The 18,217-nt window shown below is 38.9% G+C and overlaps 1 protein-coding gene across 3 annotated transcripts in view; it reads left to right on the top strand.

The window, feature by feature from the left end:
• LOC5577565 (probable nuclear hormone receptor HR38) overlaps positions 1–18,217 on the top strand; it is a 479,889-nt gene that overhangs the window by 408,878 nt on the left and 52,794 nt on the right. The window lies entirely within an intron of this gene.

Below are 18,217 nucleotides of genomic sequence, written 5' to 3'. Positions count from 1 at the left end.
ACTTTCAATCTCACGAAACTCTACCGGAACTCAAGCGATCCGAACGTCTCCAAGTGACCAGTGCGATCTGCGAGTTTTCCCGCAACCGTGCCAAAAGTAGCTTGTTTTCTCACACGAAAACGATGACGAGCAGATGCTGTAAGTTTTGGTGTTTTTTTGGTTTCTTTGAAGCGATCAAGCGATCGCGACAAACTTTTGAATTTAGCCCTGGCACTCGTACAGTATTGGACATAAAAAAATATGTAAGAGCAACTCTGCCTCTAGCGAACTTGTTGATCTTGTCTACATCTACAATTCTGTTGAAAATACAATGAAGTTATGTTAAGTTATGAAGTTAATTTTTATGGTTATGTCAATTACTAAAACCGTTATTGCTTTATAACTCGTGATCGAAAAAATCTCTTTTTGAAATACACGTTAGTTCTAGGTATGTTGAAGAACTGTGAAAATTTCATGGAAATCAGTCTATAAATAACTTAGACCTAACCCTCTAAAGCTGATCGTTTTGTGAAGAAAAACTTTCAAATGTATTGTCCAACACTGTAGGTGGATAGTCGGGTTCCACGATGGAAGGTCAATCATCCGTCGTCGCGCGTCGGCCCAGCATTGCACAAAGGAAAACTAATTCAATCCGATTCAAAACAGGGCTTCGGAGCACCACTTGAACACGATCGCCGGCGATCCCAGACGTGGAACGGCGATGAATAGCTGATCCGGGGCCACGCGAGAATGGTGAGAAAAACTCTTCAGCTTGACGAAGCTGTTGGGTCATCCGAGGTTGGGAGACCACGCTGAATCTTGCCGAAATGGTGATGAGCTGTGGTGTTGGCGGTAGCTCAAGCGTAGAGCAACGACGTAGGTAAACATATGAATGCCTACTCGTGGAGGAATTAGATGAGACTAAGACTAATCGCACTGTGATTGCGCATTAGGAGAGAAAGTGTGATGATAGTTGCAATAATGTTCAAAATTAGGTATTGTTTCCTCTGGTAAACACCATATTCTATTACAGAGGCGTATCAGAGTGAAGTGAATTCTAAATCAATATAAATATATTTCATGTTACATGTCACCTATAAAGTTCTAAATTGTCAAATGGAGCTCATCATCATAAATAGCCAAATCCATTAATAGAATTTTCTGTTGTATTTTATGAAGAAGCAGGCTTTCGAACGATGCTGTTAAAAGTTATCAAATTACAACATTTTACTCGCGACGTATTGGTGGTCCGACGGGGTTGGCGGTCTAATGACTACCGCTTCTGCTTTATACGCAAAAGGTCATGAGTTCAATTGCAGGCTCTTCGCTTTCCTCGTACTTTGTATTGTATCTTTCACTTGCTTCTACTTAACACTCTGAATCTATCACACTCAAACGATTCGTTCATAGAAAACGCTAGAATCAGAGAAGGCCAAGAAACCGTTTCCTTACGCTTCCATTCTTCCACCATTATAGCACGCCGTTCTTTACGCCTTATACATAGGCAGTATGCTAACAAGCCTTTCTGCCACAAAATTGCCTTATCCCTATACCTTCTCGCATGTACTAGCGTGAATGCAGGGGTATATCAGCCCAGTTTTTGAGTGCAACTGATCTGACGATACTTAAGCAACCACGGGCGGCCAATCGAGATCAAGAGCATGATACAGTATTTGAATACCGACGTGGGTATACTCATACGATTGGAATTTTTAATGTTGGATAGGAAATATGTGATTTTTTTCATCATAAATCATTTTAAATTATTTTTGTTATGGCTATAGCGGTCATGCGACTCAAAGGTAAAAAGAGTCTATAGAAGATTTTTTTACAAATGATTGAAATGAATAGATGTCGCAAAGGAGCGACAAGATTGAAATTATATTAGGTGGAGAAAGTTGAGCAAGCCATTTTTAAAGTCAGTAAGCATTGAAACGTCCTTCATTCTACCTAGCTTCTCTACTGGAGAATGGTTGGCTCAAAGCTTTGAGCTTTGCTACCAACACAGGCAAAAAATGGCAAATTTCATAGCCTATCAATTTTATGGATGAGGAAGGGGATAAAGGAGTTATGGCACTTGCTTAAAAACAGACCAGTGGCTCACTGATAAGTATAAACGAATTAGATGGTATGAGAGGGGATGATATTGGATTCACTTTAAACGGATGAAAACAGATTCAAAAATCATTAAAACGTACGAAGAATTCTTCACAGCAGTTATTCCTGAATGTTTGATGAATGTCGTCGACTGTGATGACTAATTTCTTTCTGAAGACTTTTGTTTCTACTTCTCACACGTTTCGGCGCAAATCTCAGCTTCTCCAGGGACAGCCTCTAAGCCCTTAGAGAAGACGAAATATACACTGAAACGTCGGAGAAATAGAAGCAAAAGACGCATTTCGAGCCAAATCATATTTCAAGCTGGTAGCACCCCCTCAGATTTAAACGAATCTTTCTGGATGTGTAGACGTTGACTGAGTTATCACACTAAGTATGCTATTAATTTTTCCAAAATGTATCTAGACTATCTTTTGGAAAATGTCAAACTTTTTTACACGATTTATTTTTCAAAATAATGTAATCGAAAATAGGCAACTCCCACAAAGAGGTGTTGTATCGAGGACCTGTACATAATTATCTAAATGTTTGAATAAAAATACTGAAAAAAAAAACTCATTTGTAGCCTGCACTAAAAATAACTATTAAAATTTAAAGTCGACTAATTTTTTTTTTGTATTTAAATAAAATTCTGCCTCAAGTAAGGTAATTATGTTAACTATCAACCGTCCATGCATCGCAAAATGGGAACTTTTAAGGAAAAATAACTGTTTTTTGTGTCAATTAAAGATTTTAGCGTGCCATTTCCAAACAAAACTAAACAAGTGGAAGTCACAATTATGTCACTTATTGAGCTTCATTTAATTCTGGGATAATTGTGACTTTCACTTTCAGTTTTATTGTTAAAATATTGTAAGAAATGTTTTCTCCTTAGAAGTACCCATCTTGCAATGTATGGACGGTTGATAGTGAAAATAATTGCCTCTGTTGAAAAAAAAAATCATATATTTTGTCTACCCCCGATTTAATTCTACCATCTATTTTACCACCCTTTTTGACCCGATTTTGTCAGCTTGAAATTTGTAATTATTTTAATCAGACTAAACACGTCTATACTGGCAATATTGGGTGCATAAAGTCAATTATGACCTTGGCCACGTCTATACAATCATCTAAAGATCGAATTTTTGAAATTTGAAATTCTTAATAATTATCCAAGAAACTTATCCATGTTACCTTGGATTACGGTACATAGAAAATAAAAGTAAAAAAAAACAATGTTTATATTAACAAAATCATAAAACTAGGACCTTAAGTTAAAATAAAACTTAAAACCAGTCGAAAAATGTTATCCCGATTTTGTCAACCCTGAATTCAGCATGGGGCTGACAAAATCGGGTCATTACTGTAGTTCTATTAAGAAATATATAAGAAAACTTAATTTTCCAAAAGTATGTTAATTAAATTTATGGCACAAATTGTTCTTGAAGCAGTTAAGAAAACTTCTCGAATAAATCATCACTTTATTGAAAAAGTTCTTAATAACGGTTATAGTCACACAATATGACCAGCCCATCATAGTATGCCGTACTTGACTACTGAATAAACTTCTTTTCACGATTATATTAAAAATTGATATGAAGACTTTTGCGAATACAGACATGGATAAAGTCTACACTGCCGTGACATTGCCGAACTGAGGTATGTATTCACATTTTTAGAAACATAGGCAATCAATTCGATTATGTTCTTATTGCAAAATTAAAAAGCAACAAAACAAAGCGTTCGTTAGAAAAACCAGTCGATTTGATTATAAAAATATGGCATACTGCCATGGGCTGGTCATTAGGTGCGACTTATTTTTGGAAATGTCTCAAAACCAAAAATTTTCAAGTTATGACCTTCAGTGAAGTTTAATCATCATTCTCTTCGAAATTAAATTAGTAAAAATAATTGTAGAATATCAAATGTGCCTAAAATCCTAGTCTTAGTTTAAACTAGTTTTCTCGAAATTTACCCTTATTTTACTAAAACAAAATGTTTGACCATAAATTCATGAATACTCATCCGATTCCAGATCATTTTACATGCTTTTGAAGCTAGTTTTGTTGTTTTTGCACTGCGTATACAACGAATTTAATTATAACATGTTTCGACTTAGTTATTTAATAAAAACTACCCAAAAAATGATTTTTTATTGAAAAAGTTTTTTTTTCAAATTATTGATTATTTTTAGACGGAAATTCCATTTTTACTGTTTTACAATGGTTTATGAAGCATATTGTTATAACTTTAGGTTCAGTCCCAGCTTAAGTATTAAGGATCAATAAACAAAAATTTGAAAAATATAATTTCCCGTTGAAAATTCATGGTTTTGAACAGTTTTTTTTAATAACTAGGTCAAAACAATGTTTAAATTAATGTGTAGTACCCGCAATTCAAATTCAATTTTAAAAAGAGTGATGCTAAGAGCTTCCAAATTGGTTGGAATATAACAAAGTTATGACGACTTCACTGAAGGTCGTATTTCATAGCTTGAAAATTCATCTTAGCACACGAATTTTTGCTTATGAGAACTTTCGAAAAATAAGCCACACCCTACTAGCTTTTCAATATGAGTGTAAGAAGGAATTATGCTTAATTTAAAACATCTGATCATTCAATTGCTTTCAAGATATATCGAAATAAGTTGTAATTGGTTGAAATTCATCATAATAAGTGTATCTCTGTTATTGTCCTATATGGGAATAGATAAAAAGATACGAAAATTTTTCTTATTTTTTGCCAGTGAAAGATTTTTTTTATATACCGCAAGCTTATTTTGAACATCGGAGATTCATGCAAGTTCAAAACATAAAACTGATTCTCTTTTAGAAACATAATCTAGTACAGCACGATAAAACATTGTCAATTCATGCGTCGTAGTTATTAGTAAAAGAGAGGATCGACGCAGAGAATCCGGCATTTCGTGGGACTTTCAGATTAGTTATGGATTTTCATATAAATTTACTTACCAGTTCATCCGGAGATTGTTTTATTAATTTCGGTCAGAATATGAGAAAGAGTTCATGGATAAATCTCTGGAAAAAAAAAACTTTTGAAGGAATATTTAAATAGATCTCAAAGACATATCCTGCTGATTTTTTCTGTTCTTTTCCTATTTTTCTGAAATGATTCACGTCTCTTTGAACTACTTTTCTAATTCTCAACATACCTATGAAACAATCTGTAAGCTGCTTAAATACCCCGCCAAAATTCCATAATCTCCAACTTCTCATCGGATTCGCAGCTTCTTCTCAAAATCACTTATATTCTAGCTAAATTTCAAGTTTCGATCTGCAATGTTCGGTTTTTTATCCGATTCCGCTGTTATCCCTTTTTTCATTTAGGACCCCAAACGTTTTTTCTGAACTATCCTGCAGGATTCCTTCTTGCTCTAAAAAAGTTGTTGCTTCTAAGAATAATCAGTTTCTCTCAGAAACCTCCACTTTCAACCGTCACTCGGGATACTCATTTTTTTCCAAAAATTACTCATTTATCTCCTGAAATTCTAAGTTTTCCATCAATATTACAATCTACCTTTTAAAATTACCTCGCTGTGCTTTCTCTGAAGTCCTCAGCTTCGTTTGATAATTACTTCCTTTCGAAATTCAGATTTTTAAATACTAGCGGATACCCGAAGTTCCATACATTTGTTGGTTTAAGAGGCTTTACTTCAAGATTTTTTGGATTAACACCAGCGCGGGTGCAAATATTGGTATAATCCAAATATTTGGACCTAAGCCAAAGAGCACACATGTTATAATTGAGGCAGAATAGCTATTATGGACCACATCTCTGCCCATAACTGCATATTTGTAACATTCGACAAAAGTAGGCATTGAGTAAATGGGATACCAAGTTTGCATTTTATCGCAGTATGGGAGGAAACTAATATTTCAAAAAATCACTAAGAATTCAAAAGTGCTTATTTGAGGCTGAAATTTTGTACAACTCATATCGCATATAAGGTGCATAGTCAGAAAAAAAATTCTGATAGAAATTTCGTTGCTACTGCATTATGAGGCTCATGTACAATCTCAATGTGACTGTTATGCGGTTACAATTGCCAATGTGACAAAACAACTTGGTATTTTTTCGAATTTTCTAGAACAATCTCACAGATTTCAGTAAGTTGATCGAAAGTATTTGCCATTTGATGACTCTCCCCGGTATTAACTCCATTTTGTCAAAAATGTCGAATGTGACTGTTTTGCAGTTATGGGCAGATCTGGTCATATATCAATTGGTACACTGTAATTATAATATGTATGTTACTCGGGAATCGATGATTTGAGCTACCGGTGAAGATGTCCTTATCCTAGAAATTGCTTTTTTCACCATCAGAATCGTGATTCGTCGGCAATACAATACAAATACAATACAATACAAAACTGCAAACAGTCATCCAACGCATCTGCCGCCCATCTTGAGTTCGATTCAAGATCCTGGTCTTCTCACGTGCACTTGCGGTCGCCTCACGGTAGCAGTTCCGCAGCTGAAAACCGCAGCATTAGTTATGATAATTTTAATCAACCTCAATAAAACATTCCCCACTTGCCTTCGCCTTGGACTGCGCAGAGCGCAGGCATGCGATCCCTTTCCTACGATCGCGTTTGCTGACTGACTAACTGACTGACGGTGGCGGCGTGAAGTCTAATCAATCAGTGCGGTACCTTTTCTGTAAGAAGCATTTCGGTGTTTCGAGAAGGCGGCGCACAATGGTCCGAGGGCGGCCAAAACCTTAAAAATCAAGGTTGTTTTATCCGAACAGTAATATTTTTCCCGACTTCCTCAACACTTCTGTTAATCAAAACCAAAGTTTGAAGCAGATTCATTGAAATTTGAATTTTTTACAGCTCCTTGAGTGGACCGTGGATATGATTTTTCAAGGAAATTAATAATTACGATCCATTTTTCACAAGCTATTTGTGAATTTAAAGAGAGCTTAAGCCACAATGGTATCTTTAGAGAAGTTGTTTGTATATACATAAAGCACACCTGAGTTGAATAAAAAATTTCATTTTATACATACAAAGTGAATTAAAGTTAAAATTGTTCAAAAAACATATAATTTTTTATAAAAGTACCCTAAGACATTAGTAGCCCGCGAATGCCCGCGATGAAAATAAGTTCATTCGAAAGCTAAAAACAAGAGCTTTCAAGTGGGGTACAAATTATTTTGCGAAAACTTGCGATAGACCACTTTCAACTCGTTTCAAAGTGTACGGAGTGCAATTCTAATTAAATAAAAATAATTCTGTAATACGCTAGTACGTGCATTGCAATCGCAGTAGCCATGAATTGCATCCCGTCCCGAGAAGAAACGAAAAACTCGCTCCAATCTTCTTCTTCTTCTATATGGTGTTACGTCCCAACTGGAACAAAGCCTGCTTCTAATCAGGCAAGTGTTCTTATGACCACTTCCACAGTTATTAACTAAGGACTTTCTTTGCCGATTGACCATTTTTGCATGTGTATATTGTCTGGCAGGTACGATGATACTTTATACTCTGGCAAGTCGAGAAAATTTACTTTACCAAGAGACCCTCGACTGGTGGGATTCGAACCCACGATTCTCAGTTTAGTCTAGCTGAATAGCTGCGCGTTTACCGCTAGGACTCTCTGGTCCCTTATGTATGCAATATTTTGGTATTATACCTTAATTAAATATTGTCTATACCTTAATTTGATATTATTAAGATATTGAACTTTCTTGAATTTAAATTTGAGCTGTCACTAAATAAAATAACACAAATTATCTCGACTTATTAAGATGGCTGAACGAAACTATTTCCTTCGAAATGCAGCCTTCAGATGAAATGAAACAAACTGGAAAAATCATTCCCTACGTGGACTTGCTTTGGTTATTAAAACAAGTATGATAACAGACTGAAGCTAAAGACATGACATGCTGAAACTGATTATATGGATGATACTTGTATAAAGGCAGGGTTAGATCTGAGATATTTATAGACAAATGTGCATGAAATTTTTTTTTTTTTTTTTTTTTCAGACGTCACATGAATTTCAACATTATTTTTGAGTGGTTTTTCTAATCACGAGTTCATCGTAGTGTCTTTTTTTACAAATTTGAAAAATTGGCGCATTTAATAAATAAGGTGGTCATTAAGACGAGATGAACATATTTACTTATGATGGTTTTTGTGTAGAGCTTCCATATCCTCGGATGAATAGTTAATATTTTTTGTCAAAAATTGCGCTTTAATCTAGTTGTTTTTACTATTGCAGTTGTGCATGGAAAAATTACTCAAAAATATATGTTGAAATTCAAAGAATGCCTGGCATGCTGTGAAAATTTCATTTCAATCTGTTAATAAATTACTGCGAATCAGCCTGCTTAAGTTGACCATTTTTTATGGAAGATTGGAAAGTTGAAAATGTATTGTCCAAACCAGAATATTCAAATTATCAGTCTAAAACAAGAAAAAATCGAAAATAAAAGTCCATAATAGTTCAATATAGCATAAAATATGTCAAATATATGATTTCAGCTGATTTGAAGAGAGTTTGAGGTTTTGTCCGACATTTGTTCTAGATCGAACCACTGTGCGGCGGTGCAACAGGGCTTCATCAATCAAGATTGCAATTAGTGGGCGTTTGCCGCCGGTAGAATGCACTGCAGTGTATGCTGTTCCTTCAGAGAATGCCTTCAGCACAACCCAGTTAAAAGATTGGATGGAAAGATGCAACTGGGGACCTTCTTTAGCCTAGTGGTAACAACCTCGGGTATCAAGCAAAGCCATGCTGAAGGTGTCTAGGTTCGATTCCCGGTCGATCCAGAATCTTTTTGCAATGGAAATTTCCTTGATATCCTTGGTTATAGAGTATCATCGTGCCTACAACACGATAATGTGAAAATGGAAATATTGGCGAAGAAAGCTCTTGGTTAATAACTGTGGAAGTGCTTGTCAAGTTGAGATGCAGGCTCTGTATCAGTGGGGACGTAATACACCTGGAAAAGGTGTTTGTCGACGGTATTCCAAACCTACCATTAGTTTGTGGTGACGTGTTGCAAGTATTTAAGATTATAGCTTAATGAGTACTGATCATCTATTTACTTTGCTCTACGATAGATATTACCCGATCTGAAATATACCAAATCCACTATGAGAAGCTAGTTTAACATTCCAATCGAGTAACATAGGATGGCTCCCAATACAGTCCGTATTACTCAACAGTACCCAGCCGCTGGAATCAACTACCGCAGTCCTTAGCCCTCTCACTCCAAATCTCCTATAAATACACAGTTCATAAAAGGGAACTTACAATCTGAATCCCCCCATCAAAATGCCCGACTCGCACGAGATAGTATGTCGTTAGTTCCAAAGATAGAAACCCTTTTCCCTCGCTTTCCGTGGTCGTTGGAGTTGCGCTGATGAAGCAACTAAATCTCGGCTTGGCTTTATTTATGTGGGGGTCAAATGGCCAATTCACCGACCACCTCCGCGCTTCCAAACCAACACCGCCGGAGACCCATTCGTCGAACCACCCGCTGTAAGCCAATAATTATTTAATTTACTTTCGCGGGCCGAAGGAAATTAATAATTATACCTCGTCTTTTACCGGGTTGGAGCCGCACGATCCAATGGTAGGATCAGATTCCGAGATGATTCTCCGGTTCCAGTCCCATCCTCCCATAAATTAAGGCATCTGCCTGTGTGTACGCAAAATAAATGGTTTGGATCGATCGCGTAGATCGATCCGAGCCACGAGACGTTTAAGGGCCAATTTCGGGGCCTTTCAAATGAAATCTAATAACAGTCGTTTTTGGCACTCGAAACAGGTCATTCCGAGCTGTTGGTGCTAGACCTGTGCGCCACAACCGATTGATTTTACTTCAAGCAGGCGCCGATCGAGCCAATTCTGCAGGAATCTTACAGAGATGTGTCGAAGGATTTCTCTCTGAAATTTACGGATACCATCGAATCCTGTTGAGAGTCCTGAGAAGATTCTGTTGAGAATCCTCTCAGGATTCTTAAAAGAATCCTCTGAGGATTCTCATCAAAATCCTCTCACGATTCTCATCAGAATCCTTTCACGATTCTCAACAGAATCATCTCAGATTCCTCTCAGGACTCTCATCAGAACCTCATCAGAATTCTCATCAGAATTCTCTCAGGATTCTCACCAGAATCGTCTTAGGATTCTCATCGCAATCTTCTTGGTGTTCTCATCAGAATCCTCTCAGGATACTCATTAGAATCCTCTCAGGGTTCTCATCAGAATCCTCTCAGAATGCATGTCAGAATCAACTCAGGATTTTCAACAGAACCCTTTCAAGATTCTCATCAGAACCCTCTCATGATTCTCGTTACAATTCTCTCAGGATTCTAATAAGGATCTTTCAGGATTTTCATCAGAATCCTCTCAAGATTCTCATCTCAATCTTCTCAGAATTCTCATCAGAATCCTTTTATGATTCACATAACTATCCTTTAAGAATTTACATCATATTAATCAGCATCGTCTCAAAATTAACATCAGAATCCTTTCAGTACTCTCATCTGAATCCTCTCAGAGCTCTCAGGAATCTCATAAGAATCCTCTCGAGATTTTCATCAAAATCCTCTAGGAATTTTCATCAAAATCCTCTCAGGATTCTCATCGAAATCCTCTCAGGATTCTCATTAAAATCCTCTCACGATTCTTATTAGATTCCTTTCATGTCTCTTATCAAAAACGTTCGAGGATACTCATCAGAATTGTCTCAAGATTCTCACGAATATTCCTTCAGGATTCTCATCAGAATCCTCTCAAGATTCTCATCAGAATCCTCTCAGGATCCTTATCAGAATTCTCTCAGAATTTTCATCAGGATTCTCATCAGAGTCCTCACAGGATTTTCATCAGAATCTTCTCAGGAATTTCATCAGAATCCTCTCAGGATTCTCATCAGAATTCTCAGGATTCTCATCAGAATCATCTCAGGATTCCTCTCAGGATTCTCATCAGAATCCTCTCAAGGTTCTCATCGAAATCCTCTCCCATCAGAATCCTCTTAGGATTCTTATCAGAATTCTCTCAGAACTTTCACCAGGACTCTCATCAGAGTTCTCTTAGGAATTTCATCAGAATCCTCTCAGGATCTTGATCATAGTCCTCTCAGGATTCTCATCAGAATCCTCTCAAGGTTTCTTTCATAATCCTCTCACGATTCTCATCAGAATCCTCTCAGGATTCTTATCAGAATTCTCTCAGAATATTCATCAGGATTCTCATCAGAATCCTCTCAGGATTTTCATCAGAATCTTCTCAGAAATTTCATCAGAATCCTCTCAGGATTCTCATCAGAATTCTCTTAGGATTCTCATCAGAATCCTCTCAGGATTCCTCTCAGGATTCTTATCAGAATCCTCTCAAGGTTCTCATCAAAATCCTCTCCCATCAGAATCCTCTCAGGATTGTTATCAGAATTCTCTCAGAACTTTCATCAGGACTCTCATCAAAGTCCTCTCAGGAATTTCATCAGAATCCTCTCAGGATTCTCATCAGAATCCTCTCAGGATTCTCATCAGAAGCCTCTCAAGGTTTCTATCATAATCCTCTCACAATTCTCATAAGAATCCTCTCAGGATTCTCATCAGAATTCTTTCAGAATTTTCATCAGGATTCTCATTAGGGTTCTCTCAGGATTTTCATCAGAACCCTCTCAGGACTCTCATCAGAATCCTATCAGGATCTTTATCAGACTCCTCTCAGGATTCTCATCAGAATCTTCTCAGGATTCTTATCAGAATCCTATCAGGATCTTCATCAGAATCCTCGCAGGATTCTCATCAGAATCCTCTCAGCATTGTCATCAGAATTTTCATCAGGATTCTCATCAGAGTCCTCTCGGGATTTTCATCAAGAACCTCTCATGATTCTCATCAGAATCCTCTCAGGATTCTCATCAGAATCCTCTCAGGATTCTCATCAGAAGCCTCTCAAGGTTTCTATCATAATCCTCTAACAATTCTCATCAGAATCCTCTCAGGATTCTCATCAGAATTCTCTCAGAATTTTCATCAGGACTCTCATCAGAATCCTCTCAGGATCTTTATCAGACTCCTCTCAGGATTCTCATCAGAATCCTCTCAGGATCTTTATCAGTCTCCTCTCAGGATTCTCATCAGAATCCTCTCAGGATTCTTAGCAGTATCCTATCAGGATCTTCATCAGAATCCTCGCAGGATTCTCATCAGAATCCTCTCTCAGGATTCTCATCAGAATTTTCATCAGGATTCTCATCAGTGTCCTCTCAGGATTTTCATCAAGAACCTCTCATGATTCTCATCAGAATCCTCTCAGGATCTTCATCAGAATCCTCTCAGGATTCTCATCAGAATTCTCTTAGAATTTTTATCAGGTTTCTCATCAGAGTCCTCTCAGGATTTTCATCAGAATCCTCTCAGGACTCTCATCAGAATCCTCTCAGGATCTTTATCAGTCTCCTCTCATGATTCTCATAAGAATCCTCTCAGGATCTTCATCAAAATCCTCGCAGGATTCTCATCAGATTCTCATCAGAATCCTCTCAGGATTCTCATCAGAATCCTCTCAGGATGCTCATCAGAATTTTTATCAGGATTCTCAGCAGAGTCCTCTCAGGATTTTCATCAGAATCCTCTCAGTATTCCTCTCAGGAATCCTCTCAGGATCTTCATCAGAATCCTCACAGGATTCTCATCACTATCCTCGCAGAGTTTTCATCAGAATCCTCAGTATACTCATCTGAAAGTCTCAGAATTTTCCAAAATTCCGGCGCACAGGTCTAACCGATGCCCCAGCAGTAGCTGCAGGAAGAAAGTCCCAGGGTGTAGAAATCGTGCTTTTTCGGTCCTAAACAGTTGTTTTCCGCTTGCTGGTTGCTATCACACCGAATCCAGCTCGAAAAAAAAAGTGAGCAGAAGTCGTGGCAGTTAGGCAGACACTAGGCTTGTACCCGGGCCACATGTAGATGATACTTATGAAATAAGACAAAAAGTCACGAGATGCAGGTTTGGTCGCTCGAAATAAGCAAAAAAAAGACTCGCGTAGTAATCCGAAAGGGGCCAGCCAGCAGCGAGTAGTGTACAGCTCTCCGCCCCTCGATATCGTCATCAAACATGAGCGCGACATGGCGAAATACAAGTCAACTTCTAATGGTTCTCCTGTCCGTGGGCAATAATTGTGGACCATGATGAGACGCGGATATTCAGGTGGTGGCCTGAAGGGAGAACGATTGCAACCCTTATAAAAATATTATAAAAATAAATCCTATCATTTTTATAGTAGCAATACCATTTTTTCCTGCAGGATTACCATAGGACGAAATGTATGTTTTTCAATTCATTTACCATTCTACTGTTTTGTACCATTGAATTTATTATTAATGGAATTTTGTCTGTTAAAACAGGGGTTCGCTAGGTAGCTTTACAATAAAAGTTTTAAAAAATTTTCTACGCAAAATTCAGACTAAAACAACAGAATTTATGGTACTCTTATTGGATGGTTTTCATCGCATTTTTTGTACAAAGCAATAAAATGAATTGTTTATTTTTTGTTGTGTTTCCATATTTTTTACATTTTAGTTTATTATAAGTTAGCATTAGCATTAGCATTACCATTAAGCAATTCGCAGAAATTTGTAGGTGGTACAGTCCTAGACCGTTGTATGAGGGTGACCTCCATCCCGTCCGTTACCATAGTCAGAAACTTGGGATTAACTTCTAACAAGATTGACGCATCCTACTACAGTCGATTCTTATTTTTCGACACGTACGGTATTTTTTCTGCTCAAGATACTGAGTATTTTCTTGGCGTAATGGTTGCTATCCGCTCGTCCGTGTACTTGAGGGAACGAGTCTTCTTCCGACAGATGATGCCCTCCATCTTGAGAGTTCGGTGAATCAAGTTATGGGAGCAGTGATATTCTCGGCCAGCGTCACCAAACTCGTTCCGTCCTTTTTTGTCTAACAGCTTTTTCAACGCTTCCTCCTTCGTCCCTATCTACGCCGGATGGTACGCCGGTAAACTGTACTCAGGGGCACGTTTTCGTCTCGAAATTTATCTACCGTAAACTATTTTCCACAGGCGTTTCGTAGAACCGTATAACACGCTTACGGAGTGCTTGTTATTTCGACGCCATCTTCGATTGAACTGACAGCAATGCTTAGGGAGTATAGAGAGCAATTCTCTTGGAGAGGAAAGAGTTTACGCTCAATACTAGAAAGGTATTGAAATCTTTCTCATTTTTATTAAGCACCCTCTTTAAATTATAGACTCTACTGTTTATCATAAATTCTATGAAGTTTGAATAATTTCAACTATTGAATCAATAATAATTTTCTATTCGGGAAACCTTAAGCCGACGACGGTCGGTTGATGTCTGCCCGTGGTGCCAGTGGTGATGATGATGATGATGGGAGTCGTCACGCCACGAGACTTCCACGAGTTGTGGGAGACCGACTCATTGCCGGTATGGTTCACTTTCTTTCCCCCGGGGGTGAGGGACGATTCAGGAGGGGGTGGGGAATAGATATGTACACGAATCTTCAGGGCGAGGAGGACTTGTGGTAACATCACTCTACGACGGGACTCCGAGCGCGAGCAGGTCGTGATGATGGGCTGGTGGCTTTTTTGCAATGCTAGATTTTTTTTCGGTCCTCAGTGCTTAGTCGGGTTTGCTTGCCCGAGTGGTAGCCTCAGCGAGTAATTAATCACAATTATACAATCAATTGGAGTTGACTTGAATTGGCTGGGTAATTAATGATACGGTGATGACGAGCTGGGTTTGTATGGGAAGCTTAACGTGACGGGAATTTCCAGACTAAATGGTTTGCTGTTTTGGAGCTGATTCGTGGTTGAGAGCTTGTTGGGTGATCAATTGGGAAACTATTTCGTGCAAGCTTTGAATATCGATTGCCCTGTTCGAATACCAATGGTAACAATGGTAACAAGGTAACAATGTCTACTACCACCCAGATTTCAACAAATTTATTAAACCATTTCGGGTCAATTAGTTCCATTTTGTTCCGAGCAAAAACACGAAAGAATCCTAAATGCTGGACCGAAAAACATGACCACCTCAGGGCTACAATTCCTGTTCATGAAGACAACCACGACGGGTGTATCCATTAATAGGCAGTAGGCTTTGCGGTTTTCATCACCGATCGAAGCGTGAGCAGACGCGATTTCTTACGCTTATGAAAGGTGTATAAATTTCGCATTATGCATATTTATGCAGTGTATATTTGGAAGAAGCGCCCCGAACCTTGAGGGTTTGGTCATAATTGTGCTTAAGATTGAAGTACGGCATTGCAGCAGCTTCATATTTAGCCAGGATTGAAGACAAGTGGGAATGTTGCTGCAACGAGGGGGTTCAAAATGACGAAATTTAACGGTAAGAGATCGACTTCAATTAAACGATGGTGTTATCACATATTAATATTTTTCAGCTATACTATAAAAACAGGAAATCTGGCTCTATGTCGTTTAGGTAGAAAACGTTTTGAAACTTTGTAATTTTTTAAAGTGTAACTATGAGAACACCTTTGTGATTTTCAAAGGAGATAGGAACGCAAAACTGGCCAAGATTGTGGGGGTGTTCGTAGAATATTAAGGTGAAACAATTTGGAATCTAACTTCTTAGATTGCAGTAAAACTTCAAAGGCACTAATCTCGCGAAGGAATTATCCAACAAGAGTGCACTTTTTATTTTGGCTTTGTGCACTAGCAGAAAGCTTAAAATAAGAAGATCAGGAATGTTAGGCTACTATTTCTCCAGTTTAGTGCCTTTGAAAACGCGAGTGGGGTCACAAGTTGACCATTGTGACGGCCATCTTTGGATTCCGAGATCTTTCACCTTAAACTGAGAAGTAAGCTCTGCGCTAATTAGGACATAACTCCAGGGAAAAACAAGTAATTCTATGAAATTTAAAACTCAGATGAAAATATGATTCAATGTATTTAATTGGTCACCATTATAATTTTTCTACAGATGTTTCTGAGGAAGTTCCACATGCGGGTGCAGGTCGTAAGGCCGAATGCCGTTAGGCCAAAAGGGTCGTTAGGCCGAAATAACATTTGTTCATTTACTGCTTTTTCAAATCGCTAACACATTGATCAATGTTTTTCCTTCTTTTAATCAAAGGCTGTTCTTTCTAGTTAATTATCACAGGGGATATTGGGGGCTGATCTAACTACTGTCAATCCATTCGACTTGAAAATTCATTCAGCGGCTTCTAGGTTATGCAAATTGTCCTGACCTATCCCTGTTAGTTACCCATTGGACCTTACGGTTCATTATAGCTATCGGTTATTTTCGGCCTAATGACTCTTTCGGCCTAAAGACCCTTTCGCCCTAACGGGATAGAACCAAAAAAGCCGAAAAGGCTTTGATCCCGGTGAATTCAGCAGCCGTTTCACAGGAGACGCCTAGGAGCAAAACCCGCTCGGAGAAAAGAATGAGGCATACACCAGGAGAACTGGACGATCCTAAAAAGCAGAGAAGTGACAATGCGTGTGTCAGCGAGCAGAATAACGGCAGCGAGTGGCGCACTGTGAAAAGACAGAAGAAGAATGCAGCACGTAAGGAGAGGAATAGAAAAAGAAGAAGAAAAAACCATCATCATCGTCATGCTGACAGGGTCTGCCTGAAAGGTCTGCTGTGTGAAGCGGAAGATGGTAACGCGCATGCTGTGAAGTTTGGATTATTGATGAGAAAGGAATTACCCGATGTCGATTCACAAGTGTGAACGCATCTAGTGTACAATTGACAGCAGCACTTCATTCAGGGTTGCCAACATTCACAACATGACAATATGTACCACAGACACACGTATATAACCGTTTGCTGTGATGAATCCTATTGCCATCATTCATCGCAGTGGGTTCTTTATCTCACACATACAACGGTTGGCTCAAATGCTCCAAACATCAGAAGGCGAAGGCAGGTCAGTAATAATGATAAAGATAGCGCAGGTGAATTTCAATCATTGTGACGCCACACAACAGCTGTTGGGCAGTCGACAACGGAAACAAAGTACGACGTTGCAATCATTGCAGAACCGAATCGTGTTCCTCCCGATAACGGCAGTTGGGTAATAGACAGAGCAGAGACGACATGTGACGTTTTGCACCCGTCGCTGATCAACAATATGAACTGGAAAATTAGCGAAGATTACACCCATAGTAACCATTAAGCTATCCACTACTGCGTTGGCCAAAGAAGTTGTGCAGCATGGAAGAGAAGGGCTGGAGAACGTAGATGGAAGACAAAGGTCTTTTCGTCCAAGCACTCTGAGCAGTAAACGACGCTCCAAACATGGAGATCTGACAGAAGCGTTGAAAAGAGCATGTGACGCAACTATGCCGAGAAAATTGGAGCCAACAAATCAGCGGCGCTCTGCATACTGGTGGACGTGCTTAAGAGCCAGAAGACGCGTGCAGAGAGCTAGATCGGAAGCCAGCATGCAAGAGCGTAAGGTTACCGGCTGGTACCTACCGGCTGGCCAGAGCTGCGTTCAAACGGGAGATAGCAACAAGTAAATCAGACTGCTACAACGAGTTGTGTCGGAAAGCTGACGCAAATTCCTGGGCGACGCCTATCGAGTAGTGATGGCGAAGATTAAGGGCCCAGTAACACCGGCTGAAATGTGCCCCAAGGTGCATGGTTTCTTTTTTATGCATGATCCCACCGCATGGCCACTCACGCCGTACGCTGACGTAGATGAAGAAAATGCCGGTATTCAAGTTTCTCACACTGAGCTGATAACGGTTGCGAAAGGTTTGAGGCTGACCAAAGCTCCGGGTCCAGATGGTATCTCTAACGTAGCGCTAAGGGCAGCAATTTTGGCGTTTCCAGATATATGTAGGACAGCGTTGCAGAAATGTCTAGCGGAAAGCAGCTTCCCAGACAGATGGAAGGTGCAGAAGCTGGTGTTGCTGCCAAAACCGGGAAAACGGCCAGGAGATCCTGCTTCATATAGACCAATACCGTGCGGGATCGAAATCCGTACACCTAAGAATTGAACTTAAAACCGTCCACTACATACAAAACGCCTACTATTTGTATGAAGTGTACGGATTTTGAGCCTATACGGATTTCGGTGCACCACTGTATGCTTACTGGATCACTTGGTAAACTTCTGGAGAA

The sequence above is a fragment of the Aedes aegypti genome, chromosome 2 (genome assembly GCF_002204515.2).
Source record: "Aedes aegypti strain LVP_AGWG chromosome 2, AaegL5.0 Primary Assembly, whole genome shotgun sequence".
NCBI lineage: Eukaryota > Metazoa > Arthropoda > Insecta > Diptera > Culicidae > Aedes > Aedes aegypti.
This window is presented reverse-complemented; position numbering and strand designations above follow the sequence as displayed.